Source organism: Pristiophorus japonicus, chromosome 28 (assembly GCF_044704955.1).
Source record: "Pristiophorus japonicus isolate sPriJap1 chromosome 28, sPriJap1.hap1, whole genome shotgun sequence".
NCBI classification, from domain to species: Eukaryota; Metazoa; Chordata; class Chondrichthyes; family Pristiophoridae; genus Pristiophorus; species Pristiophorus japonicus.
In genome coordinates this window covers 15,378,902-15,395,619 of record NC_092004.1, presented here as the reverse complement: position 1 = coordinate 15,395,619, position 16,718 = coordinate 15,378,902, and the positions used below count along the sequence as shown (strand labels likewise).

The 16,718-nt window shown below is 48.0% G+C and overlaps 1 non-coding gene across 1 annotated transcript; it reads right to left on the bottom strand.

The window, feature by feature from the left end:
• Positions 1-16,424: 16,424 nt before the first annotated feature.
• Positions 16,425-16,512, bottom strand: trnap-cgg (transfer RNA proline (anticodon CGG)). The gene is given in 2 exon segments: positions 16,425-16,460; positions 16,477-16,512. It is a non-coding gene; the product is annotated as a tRNA-Pro (tRNA).
• Positions 16,513-16,718: the final 206 nt, after the last annotated feature.

Sequence of the window (16,718 nt, the reverse complement as noted above, 5' to 3'; positions counted from 1 at the left end):
TTTTTGAATGGTCCTTCACCTTATGTATGTAGACCTTTCCTTCTTCCCCCACCGCTGTCATGATTTTCTCCAGCAGGGGCTTGATTGCCAGGGGTCTCCCGTCAGCGGACGTGTATCCGCGACGGGACCATATAGCCAGGTACTCTGTACACGAATTGCAGGTGAACATACTGTCCGAGCAAATCGTGTACGGGGTAGGGAATTCCTCGGGGTGGGACACCACGTACATTACGGCGAACAGTTCAGCATGCTGGGCGTTCATGATTCTGCGGAGATTGATTGCCAGGGCAATACCTGCCCTTGGGTCATAGGCTCCGCACTCAGTGAGTCGTTTGCCAGCAGATACCATGCTGGACCCGTCCACGTAGATGTCCCGGCCTGTCGGGTGTAACCCAGCCCGAAGGCCAATGTTCACCTCCCATACCCCTTCTACGGCGCACCTGTGGGCTTTCCCTGGGTAGATTAGGTTGGCTGCGAGCCTTGGCTCATGGGGGCCTTCTACTCTGAGGTCCATCTGGGAGAGGAGCAGGGTCCAGCGAGCAATGCGGGCACTGCTCACCGTCCCGTCCTTAATCATCCCATCTAGGAGCATCTGAGTAGGTGTGTGGTGGTTTGGGAGTGTTAGAGGAGACCCTCCCGTGAAGATCAAGGATCTTTTCACTGCCCAATGTGTGGCTTGGAGGTGTCTCTCACAGTTGGAGTACCTCTTCTCCACATCTGTGAGGATCCTGGAGGAGTAAACCACCGGTCTCAGCTGGCCGTGCCGCTCTTGAAGCAGCACTGAGCTCAAACTGTCCCCGCTGGCTGCCACCTCCAGGAAAAACTCCTTTCCTACGTCTATCGCTCCTAAGGCTGGCGCGGTCTGCAAGTCCTTCTTGAGCTGATTAAATGCTGCGTCACAAACCCTCCTCCCAGTCCCACTCTACCCCCTTGTGTAGGAGCCTGAGCAGAGGGGCTGCGGTGGCTGCATAATCCTCAATGAAGTCTCTGCAGTACCCAGTGAGCCCTAGAAAGGATCTTACCCCTTTCACTGTGTTGGGGGCTGGTAACTCCTGTACTGCCTCCCTTCTAGCCTTGTCTATGGCCCTTTCCCCAGCGCGCACAGTCAGCCCCAGGAATTTGACTTCCTTCTGGCCGATCTGTGCCTTATTCGGCTTTACTTTAAACCCTTCTTCTTTTAGCAGCTCCAGCAGCTCGGTCAGCAGTGGGCCATGGTCCTCCCCCTGATCGGTGAACAGGAGCAGGTCATCCACATACTGCACCAACTGCTGGGGTCTGCTGAAGCCCTTTAAACAGTTCGCCATGCATTGCTGAAAAATGCTGGGGCTGTTGTGGAAGCCTTGGGGAAGACAGTTCCACGTGTATTGTTGGCCCTTAAAGTTAAATGCGAACTTGTACTGGTACTCCCGATTTAAAAGAATGGACCAGATCCCATTTGAAATGTCCAACACCGTGAAAGTGGTGGCGGATGCTGGAAAACTCCCTCTGAGATCCGCTACGGCTGCTACAGTGGGAGCACAGGCAGGGCTATTCTTATTTAGTACTCGATAGTCCACGGTGGCCCTCCATGAGTTGTCCCATTTCTTAACCGGCCACAGTGGAGAGTTCACATGGGTTGCTATCGGTCTTAACACCCCTTGCTCTACCAGTGATCCCAGCGCCGTTGTCAGGACTACCTCTGCCTCCCTGGGGAAGTTATATTGCTTTTGTGGTTGGGTCATGGGGTCCCCTTCCATACTAACTTCCACCCCCGTTACCCTGCCACAGTCATGTTTGTGGGTGGCGAATGTTGCAAGGTGTGCCCGTACATATGCCTGGTACTCCACTGGGGTGTTACTGATCATTAATTCCAAGTCATAACTCTCCTTTGGCTTCACGGTACACAACGTTCCCTTGGCCTTTTTTTCTGGGATCACCGCCACCTCACCTTCCCTGTCTGTCTCTATGGCTCCCCATCGACAGTGATTCCTCAGATCCAAAAGGATCTAGTGGCTAATGATAAAATCAGCCCCCAGGATACATTTTCCCTCCTGCATCCATTTCATCAGGACACACTTCCATTTGGTTTTGACTGTCTATAACTGAATGGTGAGCAGGATGGGAAACGAACCAGTTTGCTCGTTGCCTGTGAACCCCACTAGACTGTACGGGACCCCATTCGATAGAGGTGAGGTAGCCGGGTTATCTGCATGTACAAGGGTGCAGGAAGCACCAGTATCTAGCAGGTAGGTCCCGTTCATTTTCTCCACCTCCATTGTAACGCACGGTCTCATCCAGGCATCGTACTCTAGGGAACACAGGTACACAGGCTGCGCTGGCTCTAGTCATACACATGGGTGGGTTGGAGCAGAGGGATTTACCGTACCGGCTACCGGTTGCGGTCGCTACTGCTCCCAGTCCATTTATAAGTGTCTGTAGGGCGGCTACGAGTGTCTCATATGAGTCGGGTGTTCCTGCCCCGGCCTTACGGGCTGGGGTTGGAGCGGCCTTTCCCTTACTCTCTTTCCATGGGTTCCTACAGTCCTTCCTCCAGTGCCCACTTTTCCCACACCCAAAATATTCACCCCCTTTGTGGGGAGGGTTCCCACCTTCCTGATGCCACTCTCTCTTGCCTTGGCTGGGTTTAATCTCATGGACCTTCCCGTTCCGGTAAGCCAGGGTCAACTGTCTGACCACTGCCTCCTCGGTGGTTCTGGGCTCTCTTGGATCGAACCAGACCTGGCCTTTTGCCTTTGTTCCAGGTAAGCTGTTTGCCACCAGGCTGCGGAGCCAGTGAGCCAGCTCGTTAGGGGCCAGGTGGGCCCGGTCAAGAACCCCACTACAGGCCCTTTCGTAGACCGGCCACAACCTGTCGGCGAAAGCCTGTGGAGTCTCCCCATGGAGCTGTACTGTTTTCTCCACTCGGGAGAAAGGACTCCCGTCGTTCATACCCATGGCCTCTAGAACCTCCTCCTTAACTGTAGCGTACGTGTTTCGCCCCTTTCTGCTGTCTGCAGAGAGGGAATGGCACAGCTTGGTGTCTCGTGAGAAGAGCAACAGCTTAGCCTACTCTGAATCATTGCACCCGTTAATATCCCCTGTGTGTTCCACTTCCAGGAAGTGTACCCCTGTTGGTGAGCTTAATTAGGTGGCCTATCATAGCGCTCAGTCTTTGGGTGTCATGGGGGCTATGAAATTGCTGACTAGGAGTCCTGCTGCCCCATTTGCACCAGGTGGGCCAAACGTCTGCTGCCGGACTGAGTGCATTGGCCCTGGTTCCAGCCCTCCTTGTATTGGCTTGCCTGCTTCCCCCTGCTACCAAACCGATTTAAAACTCGGGGCCGCCGTTGTTGGTAGTTCGCAATCGTTACCTGCCCTGCACTCTGGTTGACACCCCCGCTGCTCTGGGCTGTTCCCGGGAGCTGCAGGCGGTGACTGCGTGGTTTCTCCTTGCTCTACCAGGTATTCCTGGGCTAAACCCGGGTTTATCAGGCACACCATGCCTTTAGCCCGGGATAGAGCAAGATTCAAGCCTTGGATCAGCTGCTGGCGGGGGCCATGGTCACCAGCCTCAAATTCCCTGGTACTGGCTACCTTATAGGCTGCCTGAATGTCTTTCACCCTCTCCCCATAATCTTTAACTTGCTTGGCGAGGCAGGAATTATATTCCCGCAATGCAAGTTCGCTATTCTTGGCTTCAATAATCTGACACTGTAAAAGGTCCAGTTGGGTTTTGTGCCTTTCTTTAGTGAGCTCTCTACTTTACTTTCACTGTCCCACCTCAGTCCACAGCCTTTCCCCGACTGTGTCCCTTGCACTGGTCCTCTCTTCTGCCTGCCTCAATACTCCCTTTAATTTCTCATTCTCCTCATCTAGAAGCCGGATCTGTCGCTGAAGGCGAATTAGTCAAATGGCCTTCTCTATTGACTTTTTATGGTCCTTGCTCTCGGTCCATTGAGCTGCAGCATCTTCTGCACGCTCAGCATACAATAGATCGAGTACCCACTCCTTAGCCACATTTACCCTCTTAAACACATACGAGGAAATCCCCTCTTCCATTTTGCTTCTTTTCATGAAACCACTCTCTCTCTTATCACGTCCCTTGCCCCAGAGGCCCTTGGTGGTCACCATTATGTAAGGGGTGGTTTTCGGAGTGTCGGCCTTCCCTTCTGCCCTTAACTGAATCGCTCCCACACCCTTGGTTCTCGATACTTGAATTATAAAGGGGCTGTGACAGACTTGGGCAAACAATCGGTTTCAAGATAGGAAGCAGGTATGGCTTTATTGTGTTTAAAAGGAAGTAAAAGGCACATCTTAAATAACACACAGAATAGTAATAGCAATAGACACTGAGGGGTACAACACGTTTAATAAATTGTCAACATACAGCCTATGGAGAAAAGAATACAGCTTAAACTCTAAATGGGGTAAAGAGGAGAATGCAGATACATTTACACGAGTTATCCTAGCCTCCCCCGCTCTCAATTCCCCTGACTAACTAAGTTATAGCTCTGGGGGTTCAGGAGCTATGCTCACCAATCGCTTTTGACAGTTGCCGGTGAATCGCGGTTTCGGGGTTCACTGCACTTGGCCTTCTAGGCGAGCCGTATCCCGGACGGAGGAGAGGACTTCAGACTGCGTAGTCTTCAGTTGGGGTGATGCAGTAAGTTGAGTTTTGGATGTATGGAGTAAGTACCCACTTTCTTTGGTTAGGAATAGTTTTAGTTAGTCCTTTTTGGTAATTTCTCACCCGTTGGTCGTTCAGAAGTAGATTGTAGAGTGGAAATAAATGTCGATTCTTCGGTTTTTGCTGAGTTGGTTTCGGTTGGTCGTTTCGCTGGTTGTGGTGGCCCGGATTGTCAATTTGGTTGCTGACAACCTTCCGTTTCGTGGGCCTCGTGCTGTTTGCATGCTCGGTCGGTCCTTGATGATTTCTTGCAGTTTTCTCCACTACTCCATTTCTTCACTCCCCACCTCCGGCTGCTTGTGTTCTTTTCCTTGTAAAACTGGGAATATATATATCCCAAAAAGGCTTCCTTATCACCCACCAAATCTGGCCCAGCTCTTTGTTTCAAGGGAGCTGCTCATTAGTTTTGAGCTCTCTTCTTTTTCAGAATATGTCGGGCTTGTTCAGCAGTAATTTGATTGAGTTGTGTCATTTAGATAATGGTTGGTAATTTGATTATCTATTAGGGGGTGACTTGATGTTGCATGGTCCCCCCAGACAGTCTGGGATCCTTAATACACGAATTTGCTTCACAGAGGTTAGCCCCATGTATTCGGTAACTCTTTTTTCGCAGCCAAAATGTTGTAGAATCTTAAAATTGATATGCTGCTTCCCAGAGATGTTTAGGGGATCTCAGGCTTCTGTAATTTAGGTACAAATTAAATTCTCTTTCTTATGAGTTAAACACTGTGGGGGCTCCATGAATGCATCCCCTTTTATCCGCTGCAGGCCTCGTCTTCCTCTTTAAACTCATTTGTGTCCCGAAGTTTGTCCTTCCATTTTAAAAGTCCAGAAAGGGATTCTTCTCCTCTGCAGGGGAACAGGTACAAGGAATCTTTGCGAAATATTGGTAAATTCTACATATCCAAAGCAAGTAAAGCAGTATTAAATATGGAAATCAAAACTGCACGCAGTATTCCAGGTCTTGCCTTACCAATCTCCTTTATAACTGCAACAAGACTTCTCTGCTTTTCTACTCCATCCCCTTTGCAATAAAGGCCAAGATTCCATTGGCCTTCTGATCAATTGCTGTACCTGCATGCTAACCTTTTGTGTTTCATGCACAAGTACCCGCAGGTCCCGCTGTTACTGCAGCACTGTGCAATTTTTCCCCATTTAAATAATAACTTGTCTTTGATTTTTTCTGCCAAAGTGCATAACCTTGCACTTTCCAACATTATACTCCATCTGCCAAATTTTTGCCCACTCACTTAGCCTGGCTATGTTGTTTTGCAGATTTTTTGTGTCCTCCTCACACATTGCTTTTCCTCCAATCTTTGACTACGTTACACTCGGTCCCTTCTTCCAAGTCGTTAATATAGATTATAAATAGTTAGGGTCCCAGCACTGATCCCTGCAGCACCCCACTAGTTACTGTTTACCAACCAGAGAATGAACCATTTATCCCGACTTTCTGTTTTCTGTTAGTTAGCCAATCCTCTATCCATGCTAATATATTACCCCCAACCCCGGGAACTTTTATCTTGTGCAGTAATCTTTTATGTGGCACCTTGTCAAAATGCCTTCTGGAAGTCCAAATACACCACATCCCCTGGTTTCCCTTTATCCACCCTGTTCATTACATCCTCAAAGGATTCCAGCAAATTTGTCAAACATGACTTCCCTTTCATAAATCCATGCAGACTCTGCCTGACTGAATTATTTTTTTCCAAAAGCCGGAGGAGCAGTGACCGGAGGAGGTGTGAGCAGCCGCCTATAAAGGCCCAGCGGGAGTCCGGGGATCGGCGGCAGTCGGAGGAGCAGCGGCTGGAGGAGCAGCGAGCAGCGAGCTACAGCTGGTGCAGTGTCAAAAGTAAGAAAGAAGTCACAAGTAATCAAAGGGTGACGTCACAGCCAAGAGGGTAAGTGATTGGCTGGTTGAGTGGTGAGTAGTTTTCTGTTTCTTTGTCTTTCTTCTTGTTCTTAGTAGCAAGAAACCTTTGGCATGTTGCCAAATTAAGTAATCTAATGGTTAAGTCATGGCAGGAGAGCTCGGACACGTGTCATGCTCCTCCTGTGCTATGTGGGAAGTCAGGGGCGCTTCCAGTGTTCCTGATAACTACATGTGCAGGAAGTGTATCCAGCTACAGCACCTAACAGGCCGTATTGCGGCACTGGAGCTGCGCATGGTGTCACTCTGGAGCATCCGCGATGCTGAGGATGTCGTGAATAGCACGTTTAGTGAGTTGGTCACTCCGCGGGTAAAGATTACTCAGGCAGATAGGGAATGGGTGAACATCAGGAAGAGCAGTGGAAGGAAGGTAGTGCAGGAGTACCCTGGTGTCATCCCCCTGCAAAACAGATACACCATCTTGGGTACTGTTGGAGGAGATGACTCATCAGGGGAAGGCAGCAACAGCCAAGTCCATGGCACCAGGTGTGGCTCTGCTGCACAGGAGGGCTGGGAAAAGAATGGGAGAACTAGAGTGATAGGGGATTCGATTGTAAGGGGAAAAGATAGATGTTTCTGCGGCTGCAATCGAGACTCCAGAATGGTATGTTGCCTCCCTGGTGCAAAAGTCAAGGATGTCTCGGAACGGCTGCAATGTATTCTGGAGGGGAAGGGTGAACAGCCAGCTGTCGTGGAACATATAGGTACCAACGATATCGGAAAAAATGGGATGAGGTCCTACAAGCTGAGTTTAGGGAGCTAGGAGTTAAATTAAAAAGTAGGATCTCAAAGGTAGTAATCTCAGGATTGCAACCAGTGCCACGTGCTAGTCGGAGTAGAAATTGCAGGACAGCTCAGATGACTATGTGGCTTGATGAGTAGTGCAGGGGGGAGGGATTCAAATTTTTGGGACATGGGAACCGGTTCTGGGGGAGGTGGGACCAGTACAAACCGGACGGTCTGCACCTGGTCAGAACCGGAACCAATGTCTAGGGGAGTGTTTGCTTGTGCTGTTAAGGAGGGCTTAAACTAATATGGCAGGGGGATGGGAACCTATGCAGGGAGATAGAAGGAAGTAAAATGGGTGCAGAAGCCAAAGATAGAAAGAAGAAAAATAAAAGTAGAGGGCAGAGAAACACAAGGCAAAAATCAAAAAGGAACACATTACAGCAAAATTCTAAAGGGAGAAAGTATGTTAAAAAGACAAGCCTGATGGCTCTGTGCCTCAATGCGAGGAGTATTCGTAATAAGATGGACGAATTAACTGCATCAACAGCAATTAACAAATATGATATAATTGGGATTACAGAGACATGGGTCCAGGGTGACCAAGGCTGGGAACTCAACATCCAGAGGTATTCAACATTCAAGAAGGATAGACAGAAAGGAAAGGGAGGTCGGGTAACGTTGCTGGTTAAAGAGGAAATTAACGCAATCGTAAGGAAGGACATTAGCTTTGATGGTGTGGAATCTGTATGGATAGAGCTGCGGAACACCATAGGGCAGAAAACACTCATGGGAGTTGTGCACAGACAACCAAACAGTAGTAGTGAGTTTGGGGACAGTATCAAACAAGAAATTATGGATGCGTAAAGGTACAGCAGTATCATGGGCAACATTAATCTGCATAGACATTGGGCTAACCAAACCGAGAGGCGGGAGTGCGTGGTTGGTGAGGCCTATAAAGACCCAGCGGCAGTGAGACGCGGCGGCAGTCCGAGAGGCGGGAGTGCGTGGTTGGTGAGGCCTATAAAGACCCAGCGGCAGCGAGAGGCGATGGCAGTCCGAGAGGCAGGAGTGCGTGGTTGGTGAGGCCTATAAAGGCCCAGCGGCAGCGAGAGGCGGCGGCAGTCCGAGAGGCGGGAGTGCATGGTTGGTGAGGCCTATAAAGACCCAGCGGCAGCGTGAGGCGGCGGCAGTCCGAGAGGCGGGAGTGCGTGGTTGGTGAGGCCTATAAAGACCCAGCGGCAGCGAGAGGCGGCGGCAGTCCGAGAGGCGGGAGTGCGTGGTTGGTGAGGCCTATAAAGGCCCAGCGGCAGCGAGAGGCGGCGGCAGTCCGAGAGGCGGGAGTGCGTGGTTGGTGAGGCCTATAAAGACCCAACGGCAGCGAGAGGCGGCGGCAGTCCGAGAGGCGTACCTGTGCAGCTGCAGCGGGGAGAGAAGGCAAAAAAGAAGTAGAAAGAAATCAAAAGGTGACGTCACAGCCAAGAGGGTGAGTGATTGGTGAGCAGTTTTTCTCTTTTCTTTTTTCTCTTCTATATCAGTGAGTAACTTTTAACATTGTTGTTGCCAATTTAAGTGTATCTAAGGGTTAAGTCATGGCAGGAGAGCTCGGTCGGGTGTTATGCTCCCCCTGTACCATGTGGGAACTCAGGGACGACTCCAGTGTCCCTGACGACTATATCTGCAGAAAGTGTATCCACCTAAAGCTCCTGACGGTCCGCGTTGCGGAATTGGAGCTGTGGGTGGATTCACTCTGGAGCATCCACGATGCTGAGAATGACGTGAGTATCACGTGTAGCGAGTTGGTCTTACCGCAGGAGAAGGGTCCACAGCCAGCTCGGGAATGGAAGGCCAGCAGGAAGAGTAGTGCAAGGAAGGTAGTGCAGGAGTCCCCTGTGGTCATCCCACTGCAAAACAGATACACTGCTTTGGGTACTGTTGAGGGGGATGACTCATCAGGGGAGGGCAGCAGCAGCCAAGTTCATGGCACCGTGGCTGGCTCTGTTGCACAGGAGGGCAGGAAAAAGAGTGGGAGAGCGATAGTGATAGGGGATTCGATGGTGAGGGGAATAGATAGGCGTTTCTGCGGCCGCAACCGAGACTCCAGGATGGTATGTTGCCTCCCTGGTGCAAGAGTCAAGGATGTCTCGGAGCGGGTGCAGGACATTCTAAAAAGGGAGGGAGATCAGCCAGTTGTCGTAGTGCACATTGGTACCAACGACATAGGTAAAAAAAGGGATGAGGTCCTACAAAACGAATTGAAGGAGCTAGGAGCTAAATTAAAAAGTAGGACCTCAAAAGTAGTCATCTCGGGATTGCTAACAGTGCCACGGGATAGTCAGAGTAGGAATCGCAGGATAGCGCAGATGAATACGTGGCTTGAGCAGTGGTGCAGCAGGGAGGGATTCAAATTCCTGGGGCATTGGAACCGGTTCTGGGGGAGGTGGGACCAGTACAAACCGTACGGTCTGCACCTGGGCAGGACCGGAACCAATGTCCTCGGGCGAGTGTTTGCTAGTGCTGTTGGGGAGGATTTAAACTAATATGGCGGGGGATGGGAACCAATGCAGGGAGACAGAGGGAAACAAAAAGGAGGCAACAGCAAAAGACAGAAAGGTGACGAGGAAAAGCGGAGGGCAGAGAAACCCAAGGCAAAGAACAAAAAGGGCCACTGTACAGCAAAATTCTAAAAGGACAAAGGGTGTTAAAAAAACAAGCCTGAAGGTTTTGTGTCTGAATGCAAGGTGTATCCGCAATAAGGTGGATGAATTAACTGTGCAAATAGATGTTAACAAATATGATGTGATTGGGATTACGGAGACGTGGCTCCAGTATGATCAGGGCTGGGAACTCAACATCCAAGGGTATTAAACATTCAGGAAAGATAGAATAAAAGGAAAAGGAGGTGGGGTAGCATTGCTGGTTAAGGAGGAAATTAAGGCAATAGTTTGGAAGGACATTAGCTTGGATGATGTGGAATCTATATGGGTAGAGCTGCAGAATACCAAAGTGCAAAAAATGTTAGTGGGAGTTGTGTACAGACCTCCAAACGGTAGTAGTGATGTTAGGGAGGGCATCAAACATGAAATTAGTTGTGCGTGCAATAAAGGTGCAGCAGTTATAATGGGTGACTTTAATATGCACATAGATTGGGTTAACCAAACTGGAAGCAATACGGTGGAGGATGTTTTCCTGGAGTGCATAAGGGATGGTTTTTTAGACCAATATGTCGAGGAACCAACTAGGGGGGAGGCCATCTTAGACTGGGTGTTGTGAAATGAGAGAGGATTAATTAGCAATCTCGTTGTGCGAGACCCCTTGGGGAAGAATGACCATAATATGGTGGAATTGTGCATTAGGATGGAGAATGAAACAGTTAATTCAGAGACCATGGTCCAGAACTTAAAGAAGGGTAACTTTGAACGTATGAGGCGTGAATTAGCTCGGATAGATTGGCGAATGATACTGAAGGGGTTGGCTGTGGATGGGCAATGGCAGACATTTAGAGACCGCATGGATGAACTACAACAATGGTACATGCCTGTCTGGCGTAAAAATAAAAAAGGGAAGGTGCCTCAACCGTGGCTATCAAGGGAAATCAGGGATAGTATTAAAGCCAAGGAAGTGGCATACAAATTGGCCAGAAATAGCAGCGAACCAGGGGACTGGGAGATATTTAGAACTCAGCAGAGGAGGACAAAGGGTTTGATTAGGGCAGGGAAAATGGAATACGAGAAGAAACTTGCAGGGAACATTAAGACGGATTGCAAACGTTGCTATAGATATGTAAAGAGAAAAAGGTTAGTAAAGACAAATGTAGGTCCCCTGCAGTCAGAATCAGGGTAAGTCATAACGGGGAACAAAGAAATGGCAGACCATTTGAACAAGTACTTTGGTTTGGTATTCACTGAGGAGGACACAAACAACCTTCCGGATATAAAAGGGGTCGGAGGGTCTAGTAAGGAGGAGGAACTGAGGGAAATCCTTATTAGTCGGGAAATTGTGTTGGGGAAATTGATGGGATTGAAGGCCGATAAATCCCCAGGGCCTGATGGACTGCATCCCAGAGTACTTAAGGAGGTGGCCTTGGAAATAGTGGATGCATTAACAGTCATTTTCCAATATTCCATTGACTCTGGATCAGTTCCTATCGAGTGGAGGGTAGCCAATGCAACCCCACTTTTTAAAAAAGGAGGGAGAGATAACAGGGAATTATAGACCGGTCAGCCTGACATCGGTAGTGGGTAAAATGATGGAATCAATTATTAAGGATGTCATAGCAGTGCATTTGGAAAGAGGTGATATGATAGGTCCAACTCAGCATGGATTTGTGAAAGGGAAATCATGCTTGACAAATCTTCTGGAATTTTTTGAGGATGTTTCCAGTAGAGTGGACAAGGGAGAACCAGTTGAAGTGGTATATTTGGACTTTCAGAAGGCTTTCGACAAGGTCCCACACAAGAGATTAATGTGCAAAGTTAAAGCACATGGGATTGGGGGTAGTGTGCTGACATGAATTGAGAACTGGTTGTCAGACAGGAAGCAAAGAGTCGGAGTAAATGGGGACTTTTCAGAATGGCAGGCAGTGACTAGTGGGGTACCGCAAGGTTCTGTGCTGGGGCCCCAGCTGTTTACACTGTATATTAATGATTTAGACGAGGGGATTAAATGTAGTATCTCCAAATTTGCAGATGACACTAAGTTGGGTGGCAGTGTGAACTGCGAGGAGGATGCTATGAGGCTGCAGAGCGACTTGGATAGGTTAGGTGAGTGGGCAAATGCATGGCAGAAGAAGTATAATATGGATAAATGGGAGGTTATCCACTTTGGTGGTAAAAACAGAGAGACAGACTATTATCTGAATGGTGACAGATTAGGAAAAGGGGAGGTGCAACGAGTCCTGGGTGTCATGGTACATCAGTAATTGAAGGTTGGCATGCAGGTACAGCAGGCGGTTAAGAAAGCAAATGGCATGTTGGCCTTCATAGCGAGGGGATTTGAGTACAGGGGCAGGGAGGTGTTGCTACAGTTGTACAGGGCCCTGGTGAGGCCACACCTGGAGTATTGTGTACAATTTTTGTCTCCTAACCTGAGGAAGGACATTCTTGCTCTTGAGGAAGTGCAGCGAAGGTTCACCAGACTGATTCCCGGGATGGCGGGACTGACCGATCAAGAAAGACTGGATAAACTGGGTTTGTATTCACTGGAGTTCAGAAGGAGAGGGGACCTCATAGAAACGTTTAAAATTCTGACGGGGTTAGACAGGTTAGATGCAGGAAGAATGTTCCCAATGTTTGGGAAGTCCGGAACCAGGGGACACAGTCCAAGGATAAGGGGTAAGCCATTTAGGACCGAGATGAGGAGGAATTTCTTCACCCAGAGAGTGGGGAACCTGTGGAATTCTCTACCACATAAAGTTGTTGAGGCCAATTCAGTAAATATATTCAAAAAGGAGTTAGATGAAGTCCTTACTACTAGGGGAATCAAGGGGTATGTTGAGAAAGCAGGAATGGGGTTCTGAAGGTGCATGTTCAGCCATGAACTCATTGAATGGTGGTGCAGGCTAGAAGGTCTGAATGGCCTACTCCTGCACCTATTTTCTATGTTTCTATGTTTCTAAATACAGTGGAGGAGGATTTCCTGTAGTGTATTAGGAATGGTTTTCTTGACCAATATGTCGAGGAACCAACTAGAGGGCTGGCTATCCTAGACTCGGTGATGTGGAATGAGAAAGGACTAATAGGAATCTTGTTGTGCGAGGCCTCTTGGGGAAGAGTGACCACAACATGGTACAATTCTTTATTAAGATGGAGAGTGGCACAGTTAATTCAGAGACGAGAATCCTGAACTTGAGGAAAGGTAACTTCAATGGTATGAGATGTGAATTGGCTAGAATAGACTGGCAAATGAGACTTAAAGGGTTGATGTGGATAGGCAATGGCAAACATTTAAAGATCATATGGATGAACTTCAACAATTGTACATCCCTGTCTGGAGAAAAAAATGAAACGGGGAATGTGGCTCAACCGTGGCTAAGAAGGGAAATTAGGGATAGTGTTAATTCCAAGGAGAGGCATATAAATTGGCCAGAAAAAACAGCAAACCTGAGGACTGGGAGAAATTTAGAAATCAGTCGAGGAGGACAAAGGGTTTAATTAGGAGTGGAAAAATAGAGTATAAGAGGAAGCTTGCAGGGAACATAAAAACTGACTGCAAAAGCTTCTGTAGATATGTGAAGAGAAAAAGATTAGTGAAGACAAACGTAGGTCACTTGCAGTCAGAATCAGGTGACTTTATAATGGGGAACAAAGAAATGGCAGACCAATTGAACAAATACTTTAGTTCTGTTTTCACGAAGGAAGATACATATAACCTTCCGGAAATACTTGGAAACCGAGGGTCTAGCGAGAAGTAGGAACTGAAGGAAATCTTTATTAGTCAGGAAATTGTGTTAAGCAAATTGATGGGATTGAAGGCCAATAAATCCATAGGGCCTGATAGTCTGCATCCCAGAGTATTTAAGGAAGTAGCCCTAGAAATAGTGGATGCATTGGTGATCATTTTCCAACAGTCTATCGACTCTGGATCAGTTCCTGTGGACTGGAGGGGAACTAATGTAACAACACTTTTTAAAAAAGGAGGGAGAGAGAAAATGTATAATTATGGACCGATTAGCCTGACATCAGAAGTGGGGAAAATGCTGGAATCAATTATTAAAAATGAAATAGCAGCACATGTGGAAAGCAGTGACAAGATCTGTCCAAGTCAGCAAGGATTTATGAAAGGGAAATCATGCTTGACAAATCTTCGAGAATTTTTTTAGGATGCAACTAGCAGAGTGGACAAGGGAAAACCAGTGGATGTAATGTGTTTGAACATTCAAAAGGCTTTTGACAAGGTCCCACACGAGAGATTAGTTCGCAAAATTAAAGCATATGGTATTGGGGGTAATGTATTGACGTGGGTAGAGAACTGGTTGGCAGACAGGTAGCAGGGAGCAGGGATAAATGGGTCCTTCTCAGTATCGCAGGCAGTGACTAGTGGGATGCCACTGGACTCAGTGTTGGGACCCCAGCTATTTACAATATACATCAACGATTTAGATGGAATCAACGGAATTGATTGTAATATCTCCAAGTTTGCAGGTGACTCTAAGCTGGGTGGCGGTGTGAGCTGTGAGGAGGATGCTAATCGGCTGTAGGGTGACTTGCACAGGTTCGGTAAGTGGGCAAATACATGGCAGATGCAGTATAGTGTAGATAAATGTGAGGTTATCCACTTTGGTGGCAAAAACGTGAAGGCAGAATATTATCTGAATGGTGACAGATTAGGAAAAGGGGAGGTGCAACGTGACCTGGGTGTCATGGTACATCAATCATTGAAAGTTGGCATACAGGTACAGCAGGCGGTGAAGAAGACACATGGCATGTTGGCCTTCATAGCTGGGGAATTTGAGTATTGGAGCAGGGAGGTCTTACTGCAGATTTAAAGGGCCTTGGTGAGGCGTCACCTGGAATATTGTGTAGCAGTTTTGGTCTCCTAATCTGAGGAAGCATGTTCTTGCTATTGAGGGAGTGCGGCGAAGGTTCACCAGACTTATTCACGGGATGGCAGAACTGACATCTGAGGAGAGACTGGATCGACTGGGCTTGCATTCACTGGAGTTTAGAAGAATGAGAGGGGATGTCATAGAAACATATAAAATGCTGATGGTACTAGCCAGGTTAGAGGCAGGAAGAATGTTCCCGATGTTTGGGGAAGTCCAGAACCAGGGGTCAGATTCTAAGGGATAAGGGGGAAGCCATTTAGGACCGAGATGTGGAGAAACTTCTTCACTCAGAGAGTTGTTAACCTGTGGAATTCGTTGCCACAGAGAGTTGTTGATGCCAGTTCGTTAGATATATTCAAGAGGGAGTTAGATGTGGCCCTTAAGGCTAAAGGGATCAAGAGGTATGGATAGAAAGCAGGAAAGGGGTACTGAGCTGAATGATCAGCCATGATCTTATTGAATGGTGGTGCAAGCTCGAAGGGCCGAATGGCCTTCTCCTGCACCTATTTTCTACGTTTCTATATTTCTATGTCCTGCTACTGCTTTTTTAATAATGGACGCCAACATTTTCCCAACCACAGACGTTAGGCTAACTGGTCTATAGTTTCCTGCTTTTTGTCTTGCTCCTTTTTTAAATAGGGGCATTACATTTGCAGTTTTCCAATCTGCTGGGTCCTCCCCAGAATCCAGGCAGTGCATGTCCACAGATCCCTGAAAGTAGCAGGCCAGGTCGATAAGGTGGTTAAGAAGGAATATGGAATGCTTGCCTTTATTATCCGAGGAATAGACTACAAGAGATGTGGTTGGTGGGGCAGGTTTGGCCCCTGCTGGAGTACTGCGTGCAGCTCTGGTCGCCATATTACAGGAAGGACATGATTGCACTGAAGAGGATACAGAGGAGATTTACGAGTCTGTTGCCGGGAGTGGAGAATCTTAGCCATGAGGACAGATTGGACAGGCTGGGTTTGTTTTCCATGGAACAGAGACTGAGGGGAGACTTCATTGAGGTGTATAAAGTTATGAGGGGCCTAGATATAGTGGATAGAAAGGGCCTATTTCCCTTAGCAGAGGGGTCATCAACAAGGAGGCATAAATTTAAAGTAATTGGTAGAAAGTTTAGAGGGGAAATTTCTTCAAGCAGAGGGTTGTGGGGGTCTGGAACTCACTGCCTGAAAGGGTGGTAGAGGCAGAAACCCTCACCACATTTTAAAAGTGCTTGGATGTGCACCTGAAGTGCCGAAACCTGCAGGGTTATGGACCTAGAACTGGAAAGTGGGATTAGGCTTGAAAGCCTCTTGTTGGCCGACGCGGACACGATGGGCCGAAATGGCCTCCTTCCGTGCTGTAAACTTCTATGATTCTATGATCTCCTTCACAAAGAGTTGAGGTGCGTGTGAGATGACTTGGGCACATCTTTCCTCACGTGACAACATTTCAAAGGCAACTCAACAACTGTAAAGCACTTTGGGGCATCATGAGTTCCTGACAGACGCTGCAGAAATGCAAGTCCTTCTTTGCAAAAGTTCGATGCAAATTCAAAATTCGCGGCAAAATGAGGGCTCGTCCGGGATTTGAACCCGGGACCTCTCGCATATTTCAAATAACAACCCCGAAGCGAAAATCATACCTCTAGACCAACAAGCCAACTATGTAGTTTATTTGGAGATAAGATGTAACCATTATTAAGCATTTTTAGTTTGTTGCTGTTCCTGATTGGAGGAGCACATGAGACGGAATCAGTGACTTTGTCTTTTTGACATGTCTTCTGAAGCGCCACACGGTCCCACTCCTGCAGTCGGGACGTTAATGTATCCATCATCATCATCATCATAGGCGGTCCCTCGAAATGA